The sequence below is a fragment of the Papaver somniferum genome, chromosome 9 (assembly GCF_003573695.1).
Source record: "Papaver somniferum cultivar HN1 chromosome 9, ASM357369v1, whole genome shotgun sequence".
Classification (NCBI taxonomy): Eukaryota; Viridiplantae; Streptophyta; class Magnoliopsida; order Ranunculales; family Papaveraceae; genus Papaver; species Papaver somniferum.
This window is the reverse complement of record NC_039366.1, coordinates 2,223,519-2,229,438: the sequence shown is the minus strand read 5'-3', so window position 1 is coordinate 2,229,438 and position 5,920 is coordinate 2,223,519.

Here is a 5,920-nt window from a genome sequence, read left to right as displayed (position 1 = left end):
ATCTCATTCCCGTGTGGTCTTATTTTGCCTTCCTAATTAAAGGTCTTATTATGCCACCTCTTGTCATTGCGACAAAATCGCAGGACGTCCTTGCATTTTCATGCAATAACCCCTTGATCTTGCCTTAACTTTTTCTTCTGTATTATGGCCTCTTCAGGAATATTGCAACAATATGACAGTCCTAAATATTCTTGCGAAAATAAAGCCCCATGACATTGTCGTCTTGCGATGAAATCGCAGGACGTCTTCGCACTTTCATGCGAAAACCCATTGATCTCATCTTATCTTTTTCAGATGTTAGAGTGGATCGTGCCGTTATCCGAAGTCATCTTTCCAGGTTCCCAGTTGATCCATTCAGCGGAAGCAGTCTTACTGAAGATCTAGTGGTTCTACACTAATGGTAGATTTGTTATTGACTTGGTCTTCTTTGGTGCACGTATCTTGTATAATAATACAAGCTGTTCGGTCTAACAAACAAAATTTTAACCACTTCCAAATTGATACCCTCTTCTTGTTTAATTGTAACTCCCACATACATTACAAAAAGATATCTTCTGCAAATAACAAGTAGAGACATGGATTACAACAAGAAGACCCATATTTCTCATTAGAAAAAACAATTACACGCAGATTACATATATTTTCTTGAAATGAAAAGAACTTCCCTAATTAGACATTTTGTCTTTCTTTTTGTTTTTCTACCTATGCATCTACAGATTCGATTTTTCCTTGTAGAGTTGAAATGAGTACTTCCAGACTAACATTTCAAACTCCTGTCTAAGGAAACCATGAATAAACACCAAAACCTAAAATAGAGAAAATAAAATCAATTTTTGAGAGGAGAAATCATTGTGATAAAAAAATGCGTTTGTGGTCTGTGATAATGAGTAAACAACGGAGTCGACCATGATCTTCGTCTTCCGTGTATGAGATGATAGACAGATCTGTTTTTGTTCCTAATAATAAGGGAGGCGGCACAAATGGATAGAGTGACAGAAGAACGCTACTGTACATCTTATAAAGTTTATTAGGGTTTTGTTTTGGTGAATTATTTCATCCAACGGATATTCGATATACGAGCATACACCTGGACGGTTTTAGAGAGTTGGGTGTTACCGAAGGAGCTGGGACGGGATGGTGTGTGTTGAGTTCGGCATTACAGCTACCAAGCACCTTTCCAAGGATACCGTAATTTGAAGGCCGCTCTTCCATTAGGAGTTGATGTTCCCAAAAAAATCCCAGTATAAATCTTTAAGTAAGATAACTTTTACTAGCGGTTTTCTAAGTATCACATGAAAAGTAATTTTTTCCAGAACAGAATTTATTATTATTTTATTTTTTTGAAGCATGAAAATTCATTAAAAACTAAAGGGCTATTACAAGAGGGTATAAGATACTCCAAGATTCGTGAATTACAATTAGATTGGTAACATGATATTGGAACATAAATTGAATAACAATCTTCAAATCGGAGCTGCATCGGAGGAAGATGAGGGAGTCAAAGGTCGAAAGGCCTTCGGTGAATGCTTTCCACAAGAAAAGATGTGTTTTTGATAGACACAATGTGCCCATAAGAACTTAGATGATGGTAGAGGGGTCTGAAGCGATTGACCTGAGATGCTAGAAAAAAATTTGTATCCGGCTGTTGTAGCATACTGCTTGTATATTACCATCCTATTTCCTTTTGTTTCTGCTTCATCCATTGTGAATCTTATAAATTGAGTTCCCTTTTGTTTTTCTGCCCGAACTGAAGAGCTAAATCTAAGAATCTATTACACTTAAGCGTAAATTAACACCGTAATACACTGAAATAAGGGAAAGTAAAACCTATGGCTAGAAATAAGAAACAAGCAACAGAGTTTTAATAATACCAAAGAGCTACTAACAAAGAGCAAATAAACTATTGCTACTACAAATTAAGACAATAACATAAATTAAATAGAGTTTACCTGAGGTCGCACATCGGGGGTTCAAATAGGTTAGGAGGTAGGATATAAATTGATAGGTCAACCAGGTTTGATGTTAGGCTGATTATGAAGATTGAAGCTAGGATTATTCACAACTAATAAAAAAGATCCAAGGAAAGAAAAACTAATCGTTCTAGAAAATGGATACTAACTCAAACATTTTTTATTTTTTTTCATAAACCAAGAAAATACAAACCTTGAACTCTAATAAGGGGATAAAGACTTAAAGAATTTATTTTTGACAAACAGGAAGAAGAAAGAGTAAACGATTTTTTTTTCCTTTCTTTCTTTCTTCCTTTCCTTTTTTTTTTTTCCTTTGAATACGATATGAAAAAGGATTTTCAAATCGATCTGAAATCGTGATTTTGAAAGCTAAATTTTAGACAAAAGCAGAGTAAGGGTTTTCAACAACATGGTGAATAAAAACTAGAACATAAGAGATTTTTTTTTTCCTCTTTCTCTTTTTGTAGAAAATCCAGATCGGGATTTACTGCAACGGTCATCACCAAAATCAAATCAAACAAGGGGATCAAGAGTCCCAAACAGTATCCATTGTCTAATCAGAAAAATCAATAGATGAAAGAACAAGATCAAATCTAATTACCATGAAAGGAGCCAACCGAAAAATCAAAAAAAATCAGTCATTTTAAGTTATAAAACTATCTGGAATCAACTATATATCCTTCCCCTTGTTCCTTCATCACCCCCATGTGAGACCCCAGAGTAAACCCCTGAGGGTTCACTCTATAGCCGTCGTTAGGAGCTTTCTTAATCTAGGGTTTACTGTTCGGCTTTTTTTTTCCCTTTGGAGAGGAGACGAGATGAAAACAAAAATAGTTTTGAGAAGCATGAGCAATTCTCTATTTTTTTATTTTTTTTATTTTTTATTTCTTGTTGTATTTTGTTGTATTTTCTCCGCGTAAATCTACTCGTTTTGCTCAATTTTCATTTTTTTCACGCAATCTCTAAAATTATTACGGGAAACCGAAAATATTACGGATTGGTTGTGCCTATTGTTTTATTCAAAAAATCCCATCTGCACACAACCCAGTTGTGAACGGTTCGGGCAACCATCCGCAAAAATGCGGTTGGTCCCGATTAAATCCGCGGATTACAGGCCAAATTTGAATCCATCTCGTATAAACCACTGATCCGCGAATGTCAAATTTGTGGGTGATTGGGCTGGACAAATTGTCATTTGTTGTATTTCGAGAGTTACTAATCTTAATTATTAGTAACAACGTTCTTTATTGCGCTTGGTTCCATCAGGCGGAGCTTGTGGATATGAAAATTTATGTACTCAAGGTTATGGGACTAACACACCAGCTCTAAATACTGCTTTGTTCAACTTGTGGATTTTTTTATGAGATATAATGTGTTGATAGTCCAAATTATTTGAAGGGATCTATTACTGTCACCGTAACAAAGTTTTGTCCACCAAACAATGCTGGTGGCTATAACCCTCCTCAGCAAAATTTTGATCATGCTGAACCTGTTTATCTCAAAATTAGGTTATTGCCATTGGTAGTTCATGGAGATTGTTGTGGTTACAAACAAAACAAGGAAATCCTATTACTGATGCTTTTATAAAACCTTATTGCCATACGGTGCGGATATATTCGTCGATTCAAAGTCCAACCGTAGCCAAACCGCATAGTGCGGATTTGAGAATTCCACCTGTGTCCGGCCCATAGAACTTGCGGATTGGGTTTCACCTGCAATTTTGCGGACGGATACGGATAAATCCCGCAGTTCCGGACTTTTTTTCTCACCCCTAATTTTTATACTTAGCCCAATGCATAAACTGATTAGCCCATTTGATTTCATTGAGCAAGCCTACCGGCAATAGCAGCCCACTTGAGAAATACTATCTAAAGACTTAAAGGCCTAGACAAATAAAGCTCTCACATTGAATGGTGAGGAAATCATCGCTTCTTATTAGCCGAAACAAGTCTTTTTTGAGTTTTGTGAAACGAGCATTGTGGTGAGGACACTTGGCAATGTATGATTGGTTAAAATTTTTTTAGGAAAGCCTGATTTACCTTGTTTAGAATTCTATGAAAATCCATATTCCGAAAATCATAAAAAAAAATCGCTTTTAAATTATAAACTACTCTAGGAAACCAAAAAATATCGGGAAAGTGTGAGTGTCTGGGAGAAACACGGTATCAGTTAAAAAATATTAAGCAAAGTACGGTTTATATGTAATGCAGAATATGTAAAGCAAAGCACTCCATACAAGGAAAAAAATGGTTAACCGGCACACTTCGTAACTATTTTTAATTTTCCATCAATAGTACAGAGGATATGTAAAATCATCAATCTAATGAAATTTATAAAAGAGACATGAAGCTACAGATGAATACTGGTGCAAAAGTTGCTTAATGCGCACCAATAGTAAAAAATACTGGAAACATAATCGTGTGTTGAAACTCACTCATAATCTGAAACAGTCACACCCTCAAGTAGATTAAATAGGCAGAAAACATTATATGATTTCTATACGTGGTAACTTAGCCTTAATGGCAACTGCAAGATGAAACTTAGCTTATATAAAGACAACTCTCTTTATTGATGTTTAGAAAATCTCTCAAAACTAAACACAAGCTCTAATCTTGCTCATATGATCAACCACAACTTTGGTGATCATATATATATATAGAACTATGAATTCCTTTTCCTAGTCCTATTACCTTATTACATGTCTTTCCTTTTCTTAGAACTTAGCTAGCTCCTAATTCTTAGAACTTCATGTATTTCCTATTCTTATCCTAACCAACTTGTTAGTGATTTCTATATTGAAGATTAACCAACATTCTCCCCATTAAGCTTCAACCTTACCCGTGACATATCTTGTACTCCAATCAATTGTCTGATTTCTTCAAACTTGATCCGAGCTAATGCCTTTGTCAATATATCTGCTTTCTTCTCAGTTCCTGGTATGTGTTCTACGTTAATGACCTCCTTCTCGATGCATTCTCGTATGAAATGATACCTTTTGTGAATGTGTTTCGTCTTCCCATGAAACATTGGATTTTTAGTGAGTTCCTTCTCGATGCATTCTCGAAAATGATACGTTAATGACCTCCTTCTCGATGCATTCTCGTATGAAATGATACCTTTAGAAATTCAGTATTGATTAATTTAGTTTTTCTGATCTTTGTGCTGATATTTTGGGTTAGCGTGTAACATGAAAGTTTTAAATCATGAGCGTATGTTGGAAACAAATTTTGAAATTTTCCATTTGAATTTTTATTTTGAGAGTTGTGGTGATTTCAAAGTCGTTGTTTGTCTAAAAATATGAGATGTGATGCTTGAGTTTAGAGATTAGAGATGTAAGAACTTAGAATAAAAATAATGTTTTGTTTTATTACTTTACTTTTGTTTTGGGAATGAAAATATAACATCATTATTGGAAATCAAACTAGTGTGCGACAAATGTTTGATAAAATGTTTAGTAGAAAGTTATAATCTATGACGTTATAACTATAAAACTTTACTTTGTTTGATATTTGGAGTTCTAACTTTTATTTGATTTTTAAGTACTTACATAAGTGCATACCTTACTTATTTTGGTTTACAAATGCTCACATTTAAATGATTGTGACAGGTGATAATTTCACTTACTTGAGCAAGTTTTTTGTTTCCCAATGAAAACAAAATTTGCGAGTAAATACTAGAGATTAATCGACGTAAGGAGCAATGGTTTGCTGATTTTTTTGTTGGTGTGGAAAGAATGGACGTTGATTTATGACCAGTTGAGATTTCAAAGAAAATGAGGTATGTTTGATGAACAATTTGTAGCTATTGTAGTGATCAAATAGTTGCATTCTACATTGAGAATGAATTGATTCTTCAATGTTAGAATGAGTTGTACGGAAACTAAATATTGAGAATTATTGTTTATGACAATAAATGAGTGACTCATACAAGTTTGGAACTTATGAGATAGA